The sequence below is a fragment of the Bufo bufo genome, chromosome 2 (assembly GCF_905171765.1).
Source record: "Bufo bufo chromosome 2, aBufBuf1.1, whole genome shotgun sequence".
Classification (NCBI taxonomy): Eukaryota; Metazoa; Chordata; class Amphibia; order Anura; family Bufonidae; genus Bufo; species Bufo bufo.
This window is the reverse complement of record NC_053390.1, coordinates 343,572,308-343,593,275: the sequence shown is the minus strand read 5'-3', so window position 1 is coordinate 343,593,275 and position 20,968 is coordinate 343,572,308.

Here is a 20,968-nt window from a genome sequence, read left to right as displayed (position 1 = left end):
CCAGTGGGGGTCAGGAATCGTGCTGCTGTCCCTGTCACGTTCGGGTGTGGGAGGAAAACACAAAGTCCTTACTAACTACCAGAATGAACAGTTCCCAGAGTCAGGACTGAGACAACCTGTTCTTCCAAAAGGAAGGACAAACAGGAGTCTCCCTCAGGCCTTAATAAGAATGACAGGGAAATGCAACACACGCAAAAAAAAAATACAGAAGGGAAAGAAAACACAACTTCAAGTGGCTATGGCAGCACTAGGAACTCATCCGAGATCCATACACCAGCTATCCACAACTCCAACATAAGATATAAACCGCATAGCATAGTGGGAGAAACAACAATAAATAGAGAAGGTTAAATGACCATAATAGCCACACCTGGGGAAGGAAGGTGTGGCAAGCACCAGAAACAACACAGACGTCATTTGATCCAAACATGTAAGATCAAACCACGTGTTGCCAGTCTCACCGATCTCCTTCCATCTGTCGCGTCCATGACAGTTGCCTACCTCTGATATTACTATTGTTTTTTATGTTCTTACTGTCACAAGAACTGCTATTGCTAAACACTGGAAATGCACTGATTTACCTAGTATTCCTAAAATACTATTGAAGGTACACTACAACTATACAATGGAACTACTTATAGCAGATAGATTAGGTTAGGGGATATGCGCAACCACCCTATGGTCTAAATGGCGTACCTAATCTCATACTAGGTGATTGCTCTTCTCATATCTCACTACGTATCTCATTATTGTGTAGCAGAAAATGAAGAAATATACAGCTCCAAGGTAGCGAAGAATCGTAACTTTATTTGCGGTTTAAAATCTTCAAATGACAGGATAAGTTCAGTTACGCATTTCAGACCATAGGTAATTTGTGGTCCTTCCTCATGACACATAGAACTTCCAAATGTTTGCACCATATATGCCATTAACACACCTGGCCAGGTAATCAGAGAGTCACATGACCAAGAGCAGCACAGATGGTGCAATCAATACAACTAGCCACCTCAAAAAAAATTACTTAGTGTGCATATAACAAAAGACACATAATAAAAAAAACATATACATGTGTGCAACATACAAAAAAAACTTCTCTAAAAACAATAGCAAAAATTACTCTCCTAATAATGTTATATAAGGTCATGTCTTTTGTTTAAACCTGTAGGTTGTCTAGAACCAAGTCGGAATATCCAATACGCTTCCCTGTTTAAAAGTTTCCTTGTGTGATCCCACCCCTCTAATAGGAAAGCTAACTCTTTCTATTCCCTGCACAATTAATCCAGAGGTGTCACCCCGTGCATAACCGCACAATGTAAACTGACAGCAGATACATTGCAGTTTTTAAAATGCGGGACATCAGAGATGTGCTTGCGTATCCTTGTTTTTATTTCATTTGTGGTGCAACCCACATATTGTAGCTTACACCTCTCACATGTTATTAGGTACACTGAAAACTTAGTATTACAATGGATGTAAAACTGTATAGCATACTCCTTGTTGTTTGCAGTGGACCTAAAATTCCTATCAGTTTTAGTGTGGTCACAGCAGATATACTTGCCGTGGCCGCATTTGTAGCTCCCCTTGCTCACAAGCCAAATCGGCCTCTGTACTTTTCTTTTTTTTTCCTGATAAAGGCTGGCACTTAACATACTGCCAAATGTCGGAGCTTTTCTAGCCATGCACTTCACCCCATTTGTCACAATATCCATCCACTGTTTGTCACAGGACAACAATGGTAGATATTTCCTGATGATCCTACAAATCACATCAAATTCCACACTAAATTGTGGCACAAATTAGGTGAAAGTGAGCTTACATTCAGATGTATCCCCACGTTGGGCCAGTGGTATTTTTCTAGGGAAAACCAGAGTTTCCCTGCATATTGCTGATGCCTCGTTGATCGTAGATGATATGCGCCTCTGTGGGTATGACCTACTGGTTAATCTATTCATTAAACTTTTAGCCTCTTGGGTGAATGTGAGCATATCGGAACAATTACGGCAAACCCTGATCAGTTCACCTTTGGGAATGTTACCTATGGTGTGGGGCAGAGGACAGGAGGTAGCATGTAAAATAGTGTTCCCAGCAAGTTCTGTCCTGTACGTGGCAGTAATGACTCGGGAGGTGGCAGAGTCCCCCCTCAAACACAAATCCCAAAAATAAATTAGTAAACTGTCATGCTGGAGACTGAATGAAATGGAATCCACGCAAGAGTTTAAGTAATCCGAAAACAGTGGAATGGCCACCACATCACCAGACCATACAAACAACAGGTCATCAATGTAGCTACCATACCACTGTATCAGACCACTAAAAGGGGGGTGTTAATGAGGAGAAAGCATCCCTCCAACAACGCCATGAAAATATTGGCTATGGAGGGAGAGAACTTAACCCTCATCGACAACCCAGCAACCTGAAGGTAAAAAACATTTCCATTCAAAGACCGAAAAGGCTTGCAATACAGACCTTGTGTCCTTTAGGAAGCCTGGAATCTGGGAAATCAAGGGTTGGCGTAGTGTATCAATCCACTCAGACAGCCTTTCCAAAAAGGAGTCAATCCCTGCTACAATTGGTCATAGTGGGGGAGCGAAAAAACCCTTGTGAACTTTAGGGAGTGCATGAAAAATAGATATAACTGTGTGCTGTACATAAATATAATTAATCTCTTTTTTAGTGAGAAAACCAGCTTCCAGGCCCATTGTGAGAATACTGAGCATTTTTGTCTGAAAAGGGAGGAGGGGGTTGCCATCCAGGAGCCTATAAGGGTTAGTGTCCTTGAGCATAGCAAAGATCTGCGATTAGTAGACCCCACTATCCAGGATGACAACCGCTCCTCCCTTGTCAGCCTCTTTTATGATGATATTGTCCCTATCCCTTAAATCCCGCAATGCCCTCCGCTCATTGTGTGCTAAATTCCTATCTCTAGAGTATTGTACTACGTATTCAGCAGTCTCAGTAGAATCATACAGCAAGCAGAGATCCTTCTCCACAAGCTCCTGAGAACGATCTAAGGGAAGAGACCTCGATTGAATCGGATAAAAGTCTTTGTTAGAGACTTTGAGTTCAGACACTCTAGTAACTATATGGTCATCTTGCCTTGTCCGCAGGTCCTTCAGAGAATTACTGTGGACTAGTTCTAAAAAAGTCATACTGTTTTGTAACATTATACCGCTATATTCAGATGAGACAGGATCAGAAGAACAGGTACTCATCATAAACATCAAATATATAATTATTGTCATTCTCTGAAACAAAATCACAAAAATGTCTCTTGAGTGTTAAACTTCGAGCAAACCTGTTGACATCGAGAATAGTCTGGTATAAGTCAAAGTGGTGTGTGGGTGAAAAGGATAACCCCTTTTTTTACCACACCTACCTGGTTTCCTGTAATAATCGATGCCACCAGATTATTGACCTGGATATCAGTTACTCTTTCTTGTTGCGGGACGGATATCAGCGGGCCCCTCCTATGCCGCCTACCTTCCCTCCGTTTTTTGCAATTTTTTTATGTTGTGCCTTCTTCCTTATCGGAGCTTCACTATGGTGGGAGCAACTTGTATCCACAGAAAACTTTGAACCAAAAGAATTTGGGAATCCCAGCAGACGCACCAGGTGTATGCTGTAATCAAGTCCGTGGTTGAGCCCTGTGTAACAGCGTGTGAGCGTGCATCTTCCCTGCGGAGAACCAACCAGTTTACAGAGGATATCTGTGATACGCTTGATATTGGTGGAGTGCCGTGTAAGTACAATCTGTCCACCACAGGGCAGTTTAAACCTACTGATCTACCCTATTGTTTTTCTTTGTAACTTGCAGGATATCCATCACTAGGAGATCTGCAGACCTTGGTAACTTTGTGAAGGGAGGAAGAAAAAATAATCAGTTTTATACCGTATATTTATGATACGCGCGGTCCGAATCTTTATGTACATTCGGAGAGAATGGTTTGCCACTGAGTTAAGAAGGATTCGGAGTATAGAGTGGTGGGTTTCTTTTTGATTCTTAATCCTCTAGGTATCATTTGTTTGTCCAGATATTTTTGGAGAGAGGTTGAATCCCACCATGTTCGCAACTCTTTCAAAAGCAATTTCTCCAACGTGGACATGTGTATCTTTAAATTCAGATCATCCTGTACTGTTTGCTCTGGCATGTTGAAAATGGCATTCATCTTTTGTAATCTATTACCCACCTCATCAATGGGGCGCAACGAAACATGTGCCATATGCCGGACAGCAATGAAGATAAAAACGCAGGTGTGAATATAACACCACGGGAAGGAGTGCACGCCAACCAGGTATATAAGCAATCACAAAGAAGGCATAAGGCAGCTCTCACCTTTCCCTCCACTCTCTGAGCCCAGAAGCAATAATTGTGTAGCAGAAAATGAAGAAAAATCCAGCTCCAAGGTAGCGAAGAATCGTAGCTTTATTTGCGGTTTAAAATCTTCAAATGGCATAGGAGGGGCCCGCCAATATCCGTCCCGCAATAAGAAAGAGTAACTAATATCAAGGTCATTAATCTGTCAGCATCGATTATTACAGGGACCAGGTAGGTGTGTTAAAAAAGGGGTTATCCTTTTCCCCCACACACCACTTTGACTTATACCAGACTATTCTCGATGTCAACAGGTTTGCTCGAAGTTTAACACTCAATACATTTTTGTAATTTTGTTTCAGAGAATGACAATAATGATATACAGGTAAAACTTGAAAAATTTCAATATCCTGCAAAAGTCCATTTATTTCAGTAATGCAACTTAAAAGGAGTTGCATTAATGCAGCTTAAAATTTAAATTTTGTGAAAAGGTTCAATATTCTAGGCTCAAAGTGTCACACTCTAGCCAGCTAATTAATCCATACCCCCTGAGCAAAGGGTACCTGAGATTGTGACTTTGGGGTTTTCATAAGCTGTAAGCCATAATCATCCAAATTATAACAAATAAAGGCTTGGAATATCTCGCTTTGCATGTACTGAGTCTATCTCATATATTAGTTTTACCTTTTAAGTTGCATTACTGAAATAAATGAACTTTGCACAATATTAAAATTTTTCGAGTTTCACCTGTATTTGATGTTTCTGATATGAGTACCTGTTCTTCTGATCCTGTCTCATCTGAATATAGCGGTATAATGTTACAAAACAGTATGACTTTTTCAGAACTAGTCCACAGTAATTCTCTGCAGGACCTGCGTACAAGGCAAGATGACCATATAGTTACTAGAGTGTCTGCACTCAAAGTCTCTAAGGCTACTTTCATACTGGCGTTTCCGGGTCCACTTGTGAGATCCGTTTCAGGGCTCTCACAAGCGGCCCAAAACGGATCAGTTTAGCCCCAATGCATTCTGAATGGATAAGGATCCGTTCAGAATGCATCAGTTTGCTTCCGTTCAGACTCCATTCCGCTCTGGAGGCGGACACCAAAACGCTGCTTGCAGCGTTTTGATGTCCGCCTGACGATGCGGAGCGAAACATACAATGCAATACAATGTGAGTCAATGGGGACGGATCCATTTTCACTGACAAAATATGGTGCAATTGAAAACGGATCCACCTCCCATTGACTTTCACTGTAAGTCAAAATGGATCCGTTTGCATTATCATGAACAAAAAATTAAATAAAAAATGTTGTTCATGGTAATGCAAACGAATCCATTCTAAACGGATACAAGCGTTTGCATTATAGATGCGGATCCGTCTGTACAGATACCAGACAGATCCGCACCTAACGCAGGTGTAAAAGTAGCCTAACAAAGACTTTTATCCGATTCAATCGAGGTCTCTTGCCTTAGACCGTTACCAGGAGCTTGTGGAGAAGGATCTCTGCTTGCTGTATGATTCTACCGAGACTGCTGAATCCATAGTACAATACTCTAGAGATAGGAATTTAGCACACAATGAATGGAGGGCATTGCGGGATTTAAGGGACAGGGACAATATCATCATAAAAGAGGCTGACAAGGGAGGAGCGGTTGTCATCCTGGATAGTGGGGTCTACAAATCGCAGATCTTTGCTATGCTCAAGGACACTAATACTTATAGGCTCCTGGATGGCAACCCCCTCCTCCCTTTTCAGACAAAAATGCTCAGTATTTTCACAATGGGCCTGGAAGCTGGTTTTCTCACTAAAAAAGAGATTTTTATATATTTATGTACAGCACCCAGTTATATCTTTTTTCCATGCACTCCCTAAAGTTCACAAGGGGTTTTTCCCTCCCGCACTATGACTAATTGTAGCAGGAATTGGCTCCTTTTCGGAAATGCTGTCTGAGTGGATTGATACACTACTGCACATCTGTGATTACACGTGCATAAGTCACTGTCACATTTAAAACAGAAATACAGCTTTTTGGTTAGGGTGAAAAAACCCTCTGATATACTGCACATTTGTGATTACACGTGCATAAGTCACTGTCACATTTAGGACAGAAATACAGCTTTTTTATTACTGGGGTGAAAAAAGCCTCTAATATACTGCACATCTGTGATTACACGTGCATAAGTCACTGTCACATTTAGGACAGAAATACAGCTTTTTTCTTACTGGGGTGAAAAAACCCTCTGATATAATGCACATCTGTGATTACACTTGCATAAGTAATTGTCACATTAAGGCCAGAAATCCGGCTTTGGCATACTGGGGTGAAAAACCCTCTGATATACTGCACATCTGTGATTACACGTGCATAAGTCACTGTCACATTTAGGACAGAAATACAGCTTTTTGATTACTTGGGTGAAAAAACCCTCTGATATACTGCACATCTATGATTACACGTGCATAAGTGATTGTCACATTAAGGCCAGAAATACGGCTTTGGCATACTGGGGTGAAAAAACCCTCTGATATACTGCACATCTCTGACTACACATGCATAAGTGATTGTCACATTAAGGCCAGAAATACAGATTTTTTCTTACTGGGGTGAAAAAACCCTCTGATATACTGCACATATGTGATTACACATGCATAAGTCACTGTCACATTTAGGACAGAAATACAGCTTTTTGGTTAGGGTGAAAAAACCCTCTGATATACTGCACATCTGTGATTACACGTGCATAAGTAATTGTCACATTAAGGCCAGAAATCCGGCTTTGGCATACTGGGGTGAAAAAACCCTTTGATATACTGCACATCTCTGATTACACGTGCATAAGTGATTGTCACATTAAGGCCAGAAAAACAGCTTTTGTCTTACTGGGGTGAAAAAACCCTCTAATATACTGCACATCTGTGATTACACGTGCATAAATCACTGTCACATTTAGGACAGAAATACAGCTTTTTGGTTAGGGTGAAAAAACCCTCTGATATACTGCATATCTGTGATTACACGTGCATAAGTGATTGTCACATTAAGGTCAGAAATTCAGCTTTTTTCTTACTGGGGTGAAAAAACCCTCTGATATACTGCACATCTGTGATTACACATGCATAAGTGATTGTCACATTAAGGCCAGAAATTCGGCTTTGGCATACTGGGGTGAAAAAACCCTCTGATGTACTGCACATCTGTGATTACAAGTGCATAAGTGATTGTCACATTAAGGCCAGAAATACAGCTTTTTTCTTACTGGGCTGAAAAAACCCTCTGATATACTGCACATCTGTGATTACCCGTGCATAAGTCACTGTCACATTTAGGGCAGAAATACAGCTTTTTGGTTAAGGTGAAAAAACCCTCTGATATACTGCACATCTGTGATTACACGTGCATAAGTGATTGTCACATTAAGGCCAGAAATTCTGCTTTGGCATATTGGGGTGAAAAAACCCTCTGATATACTGCACATCTCTGATTACACATGCATAAGTGATTGTCACATTAAGGCCAGAAATACAGCTTTTTTCTTACTGGGGTGAAAAAACCCTCTGATATACTGCACATCTGTGATTACACGTGCATAAGTCACTGTCACATTTAGGATAGAAATACAGTTTTGGCATACTGGGGTGAAAAAACCCTCTGATATACTGCACATCTGTGATTACATGTGCATAAGTGATTGTCACATTAAGGCCAGAAATTCAGCTTTTTTCTTACTGGGGTGAAAAAACCCTCCGATATACTGCACATCTGTGATTACACATGCATAAGTCACTGTCACATTTAGGATAGAAATACAGTTTTTTTCTTACTGGGGTGAAAAAACCCTCTGATATACTGCACATCTGTGATTACACGTGCATAATTAATTGTCACATTAAGGCCAAAAATACCGCTGTCATATAGAGTTTTAAAAAAAAAATTGAGTGCAATACCCTATATCAGGGTTTATATTTGCGGTTAATTATTTTTAACATACTTAACCACTTTTTACTTTGCTTTGTAAACGCTAACTATGAGGCAAACATCTAATAAGGGACGCGGTAATGGTCATGGTGGTTCTGTTGGTGGAGCCTCTGGTGCAGGGAGAGGACGTGGCCATTCTGCCACAGATACACGTCCTACTGAACCTACTACCTCAGGTCCCAGTAGCCGCCAGAATCTACAGCGATATTTGGTCGGGCCTAATGCCGTTCTAAGGATGGTAAGGCCTGAGTAAGTACAGGTGCTAGTCAACTGGGTGGCCGACAGCACGTTCACATTATCTCCCACCCAGTCTTCTGCAGAAAGTGCACAGGTGGCGCCTGAAACCCATGACCATCAGTCTGTCACAACACCCCCGTGCATATCGGGGAACCTGTCTGAGCCTCAAGTCATGCAGCAGTCTCTTATGCTGTTTGAAGACTCTGCTGGAAGGGTTTCCCAAGGGCATCCACCTAACCCTTCCCCAGGGGTGGAAGACATAGAACGCACTGACGCACAACCACTTATGTTTCCTGATGAGGACATGGGAATACCACCTCAGCACGTCTCTGATGATGAAGAAACACAGGTGCCAACTGCTGCGTCTTTCTGCAGTGTGCAGACCGAAAAGGAGGTCAGGGAGGAAGACTGGGTGGAAGACGATGCAGAGGACGATGAGGTCCTAGACCCCACATGGAATGAAGGTGGTGCCACTGACTTTCAGAGTTCGGAGGAAGAGGCAGTGGTGAGACCGAGCCAATAGCGTAGCAAAAGCGGGAGCAGGGTGCAAAAGCAGAGCAGCCGTCGCCAAAACAGTTCGCCTGCTACTGGCCACCATCAACAGGGACCGAGCACATTAAAGGCAACTTCAAGGAGTTCCCTGGCATGGCACTTCTTTACACAATGTGCTGACGATAAGACCCGAGTGGTTTGCACGCTGTGCCATCAGAGCCTGAAGTAAGGCATTAACGTTCTGAACCTTAGCACAATCTGCATGACCAGGCATCTACATGCGAGACACGGGCTGCAGTGGAGTAAGCACCTTTAAAACCAAGAAAGTGCTCAGGCCCCTCCTGCTCCCTCTTCTGCTGCTGCCTCGGCCTCTTCCTCCGCCTCTGGAGGAACGTTGGCACCTGCCGCACAGCAAACAGAGGATGTGCCACCAACAACACCACCTCTGTCACCAAGCATCTCCACCATGTCACACGGAAGCGTTCAGCTCTCCATCTCACAAACCTTTGAGAGAAAGCGTAAATTCCCACCTAGCCACCCTCGATCCCTGGCCCTGAATGCCAGCATTTCTAAACTGCTGGCCTTTGAAATGCTGTCATTCAGGCTAGTGGAGACACACAGCTTCAAACAACTCATGTTGCTTGCTGTCCCACAGTACGTCGTTCCCAGCCGCCACTACTTCTCCAGGAGAGCCATGCCCTCCCTGCACAACCAAGTATCGGATATAATCAAGTGTGCACTGCGCAACGCCATCTGTGGCAAGTTCCACCTAACCACACATACGTGGACTAGTAAGCATGGCCAGGGATGCTATATCTCCCTAACCGCACACTGGGTAAATGTAGTGGCGGCTGGGCCCCAGGCGGAGAGCAGTTTGGCGCACGTCCTTCCGCCGGCAAGGATCGCAGGGCATCATTCTTTGCCTCCTGTTGCCTCCTCTTCCTACTCGGCGTCCTCTTCCTCTTCTTCCACCTCCTCATCCGGTCAGCGACAGACCTTCACCACCAACTTCAGCACAGCCAGGGGTAAAAGTCAGCAGGCCGTTCTGAAACTGATGTGCTTGGGGGACAGGCCCCACACTGCGCAGGAGTTGTGGCAGGGTATGGAACATCAGATCGACGAGTGGTTGCTGCCAGTGGGCCTCAAGCCCGGCCTGGTGGTGTGCGATAATGGGCGAAATCTTATTGCAGCTCTGGGACTAGCCGGTTTGACGCACATCCCTTGCCTGGAGCATGTGCTGAAATTGGTGGTGCAGAAATTCATTCACAACTACCCCGACATGTCTGAGCTGCTGCATAAAGTGTGGGCCGTCTGTGCGCTCTCGGCGTTCTCACCCTGCTGCTGCTCGCCTGTTAGCGCTGCAGCGTAACTTCGGCCTTCCCGCTCACCGCCTAATATGCGACGTGCCCACCAGGTGGAACTCCACCTTGCACATGCTGGAGAGACTGTGCGAGCAGCAGCAGGCCATAGTGGAGTTTCAGCTGCAGCACGCACGGGTGAGTCGCACTGCGGAACAGCACCACTTCACCACCAATGACTGGGCCTCCATGCGAGACCTGTGTGCCCTGTTGCGCTGTTTCAAGTAATCCACCAACATGGCCAGTGGCGATGACGCCGTTATCAGCGTTACAATACCACTTCTATGTCTCCTTGAGAAAACACTTAGGATGATGATGGATGTGGCCCAGGACGAGGACGAGGAAGAGGGGTCATCTCTAACACTTTCAGGCCAGTATTTTAGAAGTGGCTCAGAAAGAGGATTTTTGCAACAGCAGAGGCCAGGTACAAATTTCGCCAGGCAGGGCCCACTACTGGAGGACGAGGAGGAGGAGGATGAGGATGGGGATGAAGCATGTTCACAGTGGGGTGGCATCCAACGCAGCTCGGGCCCATCACTGGTGCGTGGCTGGGGGGATATGGAGGACACAGACGATACGCCTCCCACAGAGGACAGCTTGTCCTTACCTCTGGGCAGCCTGGCACACATGAGCGACTACATGCTGCAGTGCCTGCGCAATGACTGCAGAGTTGCCCCCATTTTAACGTGTGCTGACTACTGGGTGGCCACCCTGCTGGATCCCCATTACAAAGACAATGTGCCATCCTTAATTCCCTCACTGGAGCGTGATCGGAAGATGCGCGACTACAGGCGCACGCTGGTAGACGCGCTCCTGAGAGCATTCCCGACTGACGCCGGGGGACAAGTGGAAGCACAAGGCGAAGGCAGGGGAGGAGGAAGAGGTCGCCAACGCAGCTGTGTCAGCGCCAGCACCTCAGAAAGCAGGGTTAGCATGGCCGACATGTGGAAAAGCTTTGTCACCTCGCCGCAACAACCGGCCCCAACTGCTGATATGGCGTGTGTTAGCAGGAGGCAGCATTTGAACAACATGGTGGAACAGTACCTGTGCACACGCCTACACGTACTGACTGATGGTTCTGCCCCTTTCAACTTCTGGGTCTCCAAATTGTCCACATGGCCAGAGCTTGCCCTGTATGCCTTGGAGGTGCTGGCCTGCCCTGCAGCCAGTGTACTCTCTGAACATGTATTTAGCACGGCAGGAGGCGTCATTACAGACAGACGCAGCCGCCTGTCCACAGCCATAGTGGATAAGCTCACGTTCATTAAAATGAACCCACAAGACTTGTCTGTACATTGTGCAGAATAGACATTTATACCACCATCAAACATACATTCTTGTACTCAAGTCAAGTGCAATGATTCTTTGTTTTATTTTTTTTTATTTGTCCCAATATTTTGGAGGCTTTCTACCCAATAAAAAATAAATAAAAAATTGTTGGCTACCTGTTCCTCCTCCATTGCTGTCTCCACCTACAACACCACATTCACCGCATCCTCAACCTCCGACTCCATATCCACCTCCTTCTCTGAGTTGCAGGTTAATAATTTGTCATTTTTAGTTATTTTATTTCATTTTAAGTTATTTCCCTATCCACATTTGTTTGCAGAGCAGTTGCCATGCTCTTAAGCACATTTTACTGCCTTTTACATCCCTCTAGCCTTTTCAAGGATTATTTTAGAGCCATTTTAATTAAAAAAATGTGGCAATTTTAGTGCCCTGAATTGAAAAAATTCTTATTTTCAATTGTCGGGTGACATTTTTCCATTTTTGGCGTATACAAACCACTGCTGTGCCTGGGTGACAGGGGCCTAAATCTCTCAAAATCCTCTGTTGTATTGCTGGGTGACATGAACCCCCTTTTGCCGTGAATGAACCCCTGCTGTGCCTGGGTGACAGGGGCCTAAATCTCTCAAAATCCTCTGTTCTATTGCTGGGTGACATGTACCCCCTTTTGCCGTGAATTAACCCCTGCTCTGCATTGCTGACAGGGGCTTAAATCTCTCAAAATCCTCTGTTGTATTGCTGGGTGACATGAACCCCCTTTTGCCGTGAATGAACCCCTGCTGTGCCTGGGTGACAGGGGCCTAAATCTCTCAAAATCCTCTGTTCTATTGCTGGGTGACATGTACTCCATTTTGCTATGAATGAACCCCTGCTCTGCTGTCACGGATGGTGTACAGGAAACAAGACAATACAATATGAACAATGACTCACTGGATCCACAACTAAGGAACAAAAGGGAGAGCCCTGCAAGAGACCTGCCGCTCTCCCTTATTGCTCAGCCTATGCGACCACCCCTAAGGTGGATGGGCGCATATCCACGTACCTCGATTATCTTACACCTGATGACCCTACAATAGTGAGGGGACACGACCACCGGCTCCCTACACAGACACGGAGGGAGTCAGGGTCATCTGGATCCAGAAAACAGAAAATCATAAATACATAAACAGAACTTATCTTGCAGACGACTGGGGACTGTGGACTGAGAACTAGGAACAGCATGCACACACACTCCAGGAAGTTGTATAAGCCGTACACTACTGCATTCTGGGGAGGAACTTAAAGGGCAGCAATCAGTCCAACTGCATGACAGCTGAGATAGACTAACGAGATGAGGAACTTAACCAAAACAAAGAAACTCAAAGAGGAGGATCTGGAAAGCTCCTGTCAGAGCTTCTCAACTGTCTGGTTGTGACAGTACCCCTCCCTCTACGAGTGGACTCCGGACACTCAGGGCCCACCTTCTCAGGATGGGACCTATGGAAAGCCCTGATGAGACGAGTGGCCTTAATGTCCGTCACTGGGACCCACATCCTCTCCTCAGGACCATAACCCTTCCAATGAACGAGGTACTGGAGGGAACCGCGGACAAGACGAGAATCCACAATCCTAGAGACCTGAAATTCAAGATTTCCATCAACCATAATCGGAGGAGGAGGCAAAGGCGAGGGTACAATAGGTTGAACATAAGGTTTCAATAAGGACTTATGAAAAACATTATGGATCTTCCAAGTCTGAGGAAGATCAAGACGGTAGGCAACAGGATTGATGACAGACAGGATCTTGTAAGGCCCAATAAACATAGGACCCAACTTCCAGGAGGGAACCTTCAATTTGATATTCTTGGTAGACAACCACACCAGATCACCAACATTCAGGTCCGGACCAGGCACACGTCTCTTATCTGCCACACGCTTATATCTCTCACTCATGCTCTTTAGATTATCCTGAATCTTTTGCCAAATAGATGACAAAGACGAGGAGAATCTGTCCTCATCAGGTAAACCAGAAGACCCCTCTCCCGAGAAAGTCCCAAACTGCGGATGAAACCCATATGCACCAAAAAATGGTGACTTATCAGAGGACTCCTGACGACGGTTATTTAAAGCAAACTCAGCAAGGGACAAAAAAGAACACCAATCCTCCTGATTCTCCGCCACAAAACAGCGCAGATATGTCTCCAGATTCTGATTGACGCGCTCTGTCTGGCCATTCGACTGCGGGTGGAAGGCAGAAGAGAATGACAACCGAACCCCCAAGCGAGAACAGAAAGCCTTCCAGAATCTGGAAACAAACTGCGTGCCCCTATCAGAGACTATGTCTGATGGAATACCATGCAATTTGACAATGTGGTCAATAAATGCCTGCGCCAGCGTCTTAGCATTGGGCAAACCAGGAAAAGGGATGAAATGCACCATTTTGCTAAAACGGTCCACCACCACCAGAATCACAGTCTTCCCCGAGGAACGAGGCAAGTCCGTTATGAAGTCCATGGACAGATGTGTCCAAGGACGGGAAGGAATGGGTAAGGGAAGGAGAGGACCTGATGGCCGTGAATGAGGGACTTTGGCACGAGCGCAAGTCTCGCAAGCTGCCACAAAACCCTCAACCGACTTACGAAGCGCAGGCCACCAGAATCTCTGAGCGATGAGATCCAGTGTGGCTCTTGCCCCCGGGTGCCCAGCAAGGACCGTATCGTGGTGTTCCTTAAAAATCTTGTGTCTCAAAGCGAGAGGCACAAACAACCTCCCAGGAGGACAAAGATCAGGAGCCTCTGACTGGGCTGCCTGCACCTCTGCCTCCAATTCAGGAAAAAGAGCAGAGACCACCACACCTTCAGCCAAAATGGGACCCTGGTCTTCAAAATTCCCACCTCCCGGAAAACAACGTGACAGGGCATCTGCCTTCACATTCTTAACCCCAGGGCGGAACGTGACAACAAAATTAAACCTTGAAAAGAACAAAGACCATCTGGCCTGTCTCGGGTTCAGACGCTTGGCTGACTCCAAGTAGGCCAGATTTTTATGGTCAGTAAACACAGTAATAGGGTGTCTGGCTCCCTCTAGCCAATGGCGCCATTCTTCAAAAGCCAACTTGATGGCCAACAATTCCCTATCTCCCACATCATAATTTCTCTCTGCGGAGGAGAGTTTCTTTGAGAAAAAGGCACACGGTTGCCATTTGGCAGGAGAGGAACCCTGAGACAAGACCGCACCCACCCCTACCTCAGAAGCATCAACCTCAACTATGAAGGGTAACGAAATATCAGGTTGTACCAGGAGGGGAGCGGAAGCAAAACTCTCCTTGATATTAGAAAAGGCCTTACGCGCCTCTACCGACCAGGAAGAAAAATCTACCCCCTTTCTGGTCATATCAGTGAGTGCTTTAACAACAGAGGAATAATTCAAAATAAATTTCCTGTAATAATTGGCAAAGCCCAAAAAATGCATCAGCGCCTTCTGATTCTCAGGAAGCTCCCACTCAAGCACAGCGCGGACCTTCTCGGGGTCCATGCGAAAACCAGAAGCGGAGAGAAGAAACCCCAGAAATTGAATTTCTGGAACCGCAAACACACATTTTTCCAGTTTCGCGTATAATTTATTCTCCCGCAGAATGAGCAAGACCTGACGTAAATGTTCCTTATGAGTCTTGAAATCAGGAGAAAAAATCAAAATGTCATCCAAATACACTAATACAAATTTTCCCATTAAATGATAAAAAATGCTGTTCACGAAATGCTGAAAAACGGCTGGGGCATTCATCAAACCAAAAGGCATAACCAAATTCTCAAAATGGCCCTCAGGGGTATTGAAAGCCGTCTTCCATTCGTCTCCTTCTCTGACCCTGACCAGGTTGTATGCCCCTCTTAGGTCTAATTTGGAAAAGACTTTAGCCCCAACAACCTGGTTAAACAGGTCCGGGATCAGAGGAAGCGGATAAGGGTCACGAATAGTGATACTGTTCAGCTCCCTGAAATCCAGACAAGGTCTTAAAGAACCATCTTTTTTCTTAACAAAGAAAAAACCAGCGGCAACAGGTGACTTCGAGGGTCGTATGTGTCCTTTTCTCAGACTCTCAGAGATATAAGCACGCATAGCGACCCTCTCAGGTTGGGAAAGATTGTATAAACGAGATTTAGGCAGCTTGGCGCCTGGGATGAGATTAATAGGGCAATCGTACTCCCTGTGCGGGGGCAAATCCTGAACTCCACTCTCAGAGAAGACATCCGAAAATTCAGAGAGGAAAGGTGGTACAGTCTTAGTAGAAACCTCAGAAACAGATGTCATGAGGCAATTCTCTCTGCAAAAGTCACTCCAACCATTTATTTGCCTCGCTTGCCAATCAATGGTGGGGTTATGTTTAGTGAGCCAGGGTAGCCCCAACACTAGAGGAGTAGGCAAACCGCTAAGGACGAAACATGACACATCCTCAACATGAGCATCACTCACAATTAAACGGATATTGTGAACTATGCCCTTTAATGATTTCTGAGAAAGTGGAGCGGAATCAATAGCAAAAACAGGAATATTCTTTCCCAAAGTGCATACCTGGAAACCATGAGTTATTGCAAATTGATTATCAATGAGATTGACAGCTGCTCCACTATCCACAAAAATCTCACAAAAAATGCTTTTGCTCTCTAGTGCCACCCTAGCAGGCAGGACAAAACGGGAACTACAAGCAAACGTAAAACCTTCAATTTCCGCCTCAACCCTGCCAATAGTAACAGACGGAACATTTTTAAAAGATTTTTTCCTTTTTGTTTCTTTATTACTCCCAGAAAACTGCCTGAATCTCTTAGAGGGACAAACATTTGCCAAATGATTTATACCTCCACAACAAAAACAAACCCTCCCATGCGGGCTGAATCTTCTATTGTCAGAGGCAATCAACCCCAGCTGCATGGGCTCCTGCTCAGAAGGGACTGACAGCGACTGATACCCCTGCGCACAGAAAGAGACCGCTGCACTGTCCCGGGACTGAGTATGACAGGAAGGAGAGATCTCTCCTCTCTCTCTAAGACGCCTGTCAATACGAACGGCCTGAGACATAGCAGAATCCAAGGAGGTAGGTCTCTCATGAAAGGCAAATGCATCTTTCAATCTCTCTGAAAGACCATGGCAAAATTGACTTCGGAGTGCAGCATCATTCCAACCAGTATCAGCTGCCCATCTCCGAAATTCTGAGCAGTATATCTCTGCGGATTGTTTACCCTGGCATAACAGACGTAGTCTAGACTCAGCCAGAGCAATACGATCCGGATCATCATATATCTGACCCAGGGCTAAAAAGAATTCATCCACTGAACGGAGGGGCCGTGCCCCCTCCGGCAGCGAAAAGGCCGAGGATTGAGCGTTACCCCTGAGCCCCACCCTCCGTTCTTCATCACCAGAGGAATGGGGAAGAAGGCGAAAATGGAGTTTGCAAGCCTCTCTAAAACGCACAAAATACTCACTACCCCCGGAGAACGTATCCGGGAGCGAGATCTTAGGCTCAGAACAAACTCCATGAACGCAAGCTGAACCGGTCACTTGAAACTGAGAAAAAGTCTTACGGAGATCAGCTACCTCCAATGAAAGACCCTGGAAGCGCTCAGCCAAAAGTGAAACCGGATCCATGCTTGAGACGGTTTTGGCGGCTTATAATGTCACGGATGGTGTACAGGAAACAAGACAATACAATATGAACAATGACTCACTGGATCCACAACTAAGGAACAAAAGGGAGAGCCCTGCAAGAGACCTGCCGCTCTCCCTTATTGCTCAGCCTATGCGACCACCCCTAAGGTGGATGGGCGCATATCCACGTACCTCGACTATCTTACACCTGATGACCCTACAATAGTGAGGGGACACGACCACCGGCTCCCTACACAGACACGGAGGGAGTCAGGGTCACCTGGATCCAGAAAACAGAAAATCATAAATACATAAACAGAACTTATCTTGCAGACGACTGGGGACTGTGGACTGAGAACTAGGAACAGCATGCACACACACTCCAGGAAGTTGTATAAGCCGCACACTACTGCATTCTGGGGAGGAACTTAAAGGGCAGCAATCAGTCCAACTGCATGACAGCTGAGATAGACTAACGAGATGAGGAACTTAACCAAAACAAAGAAACTCAAAGAGGAGGATCTGGAAAGCTCCTGTCAGAGCTTCTCAACTGTCTGGTTGTGACATCTGCATTGCTGACAGGGGCCTAAATCTCTCAAAATCCTCTGTTCTTTTGCTGGGTGACATGTACCCCCTTTTGACGTGAATGAACCCCTGCTCTGCATTGCTGACAGGGGCCTAAATCTCTCAAAATCCTCTGTTCTATTGCTGGGTGACATGATCCCCCTTTTGCCGTGAATGAACCCCTGCTGTGCCTGGGTGACAGGGGCCTAAATCTCTCAAAATCCTCTGTTCTATTGCTGGGTGACATATACCCCCTTTTGCCGTGAATGAACACCTGCTCTGCATTGCTGACAGGGGCCTAAATCTCTCAAAATCATCTGTTCTATTGCTGGGTGACATGTACCCCTTTTGCCGTGAATAAACCCCTGCTCTGAATTGCTGACATGGGGCCGAAATCTCTCAAAATCCTCTGTTGTATTGCTGGGTGACATGAACCCCCTTTTGCCGTGAATGAACCCCTGCTCTGCATAGCTGACAGGGAACTAAATTTTGTGAAAACATCTATTACTGATCGGAAGATCTGTGACTACAAGCGCACGCTGATGATAGCATTCCCACCTGACAGCGGGGGCACAGTGGAAACACAAGGCGAAGGCAGAGGAAGAGGTCGCCAACGCAGCTGGGGCACCGCCAGCACCTGAGAAGGCAGGGTTAGTATGGCCCAAATGTGGAAAAAAGGGTGTTCATGTCACCCAGCAATACAACAGAGGATTCTGAGAGATTTAGGCCCCTGTCAGCAATGCAGAGCAGGGGTTAATTCACAGCAAAAGGGGGTACATGTCACCCAGCAATAGAACAGAGGATATTGAGAGATTTAGGCCCCTGTCACCCAGGCACAGCAGGGGTTCATTCACGGCAAAAGGGGGTACATGTCACCCAGCAATAGAACAGAGGATTTTGAGAGATTTAGGCCCCTGTCACCCAGGCACAGCAGTGGTTTGTATACGCCAAAAATGGTAAAATGTCACCCTACAATTGAAAATAAAAAAAATTTCAATTCAGGGCACTAAAATTGACACTTTTTTTTATATTAAAATGGCTCTAAAATAATCCTACATTCATTGAAATACTAAGTTTTCAGTGTACCTAATAACTTGTGAGAGGTGTAAGCTACAATATGTGGGTTGCACCACAAATGAAATAAAAACAAGGATACGCAAGCACATCTCTGATGTTCCCCATTTTAAAAAACGCAATGTATCTGCTGTCAGTTTACATTGTGTGGTTATGCACAGGGTGACACCTCTGGATTGATTGTGCAGGGAATAGAAAGAGTTAGCTTTCCTATTAGAGGGGTGGGATCACACAAGGAAACTTTTAAATAGGGAAGCGTACTGGATATTCCAACTTGGTTCTAGACAACCTACAGGTTTAAACAAAAGACATGACCTTATATAACATTATTAGGAGAGTCATTTTTGCTATTGTTTTTAGCGCATTTTTTTTTGTATGTTGCACACATATATATGGTTTTTTTTATTATGTTTTTTTTGTTATATGCACACTAAGTAATTTGTTTAGAGGTGGCTAATTGTACTGATTGCACCATCTGTGCTGTTCTTGGCATGTAACCCTCTGATTACCTGGCCAGGTGTGTTAATGTCTTGAGGAAGGACCACAAATTACCTTTGGTCTGAAACGCGTAACTGAACTTATCCTGTCATTTGAAGATTTTAAACTGCAAATAAAGCTACGATTCTTCGCTACCTTGGAGCAGAATGTTTCTTCATTTTCTGCTGCACAATTATCGCTTCCAAGTGCACTATCCAGGCTCAGAGAGTGGAGGGTAAGGTCAGAGACGCCTTATGTCTTCTTTATATCTCATTATTGCATCCATAGTCTTTCTTGATCTGAGACTCATCACTTTGTATAAATGGCTCTGGTAACTTTGATGTGCAACGGGCCCACTAAGGCCACGCCTGGGGTATCCCTTGCCCCTTAGGAGGTTTCTACGAAATATGTCCCTCTTATAGAGCAAGCAAACGTGACACCAGCTGAGGTTAAGCAGCGGAAGCTCAAGGCTCCCTTTGAAGATGGTAATGTTGGTACCCGGAGATAGAATTGCCAGAGTGGTGCAGGGTGCCCTACAGTCTCTGTAGATGTTATAGACACATGTCACGGTGTTCCTACCTGGAAATCCGTGGATCCCAGACTTGATGTGGTCCGAAGCAGTGCAAAAGGGGTAGGTGAACTTGGATTGTGGATGAGTAGAATAAATGGAGTCCAGACTTTGTAGTAACGTTGAATAGTTGCTTTTACTTGGCACAAATTGATAATCCAAACAGCTTTCAAACAGTATCTTGGTCATCAGCAGGTATTGGCTTATCTTTGGCAGGCAAATACTTCTCTGTGACAATCTCAGCTCTGCTATACTTGGCTGGATAACTAGGAAACTCTTCCTCTTCTGCTGGAACTTAAGTTAGCTGTATTCTGTAGTTTGTCTCTTACTTATAGTCCTAGGAACTTCTTGTCCTGGCTTTAGAGTACCTCAAGCTTCGGCTCAGCTTGAAAGGAGGCAATGCGAGCCCAGGAGGGGACAAGCAACCATGTAGATTTCAGAGGCACAGTTTCTGGGTCGAGCAGAGCAGGCAGCGCTCTGCTAGCCAGCACACAACCTCTCCCCAAGGAGGGTGGCTAGACACTCCTGCAGGCTCGTCCAGGAGGGACATTAGCCTGCTGCTTCCCCTTACAGGGCTAAGCTAGACTGACTCACTAACTAAACGCCTTCCTCTTGCTACAGAAGGCTGGAAGGAACCAAAAGGTTTCTTTCCAGGGAAGCTAATACTGCCAATGTTGCTGATGACCTAAGAATGAAGGGCGCAGATCACTTTTGCCGCAAACAAAATGCTGTAATTGCGTTTTTTTTACAATTACACCCCAGATTTTTTTCCCCACTTCCCACTACATTGTATGCTATATTAAATGGTGACATTAGAAGGTACAAGTTGTCCTGAAAAAAATAAGCCCTCATACAGCTTTGTGAACAGAAAAATAAAAAAGTTTTGGTTCAAGGAAGATAGGGAAGGAAAATCAAAACACAAAAATAAAAAAAATAAAATAAAAAACATCCAGTATCCTAAGGGTAAAATGGTGGCTGCATGTGTTACAAAATGAAAATAA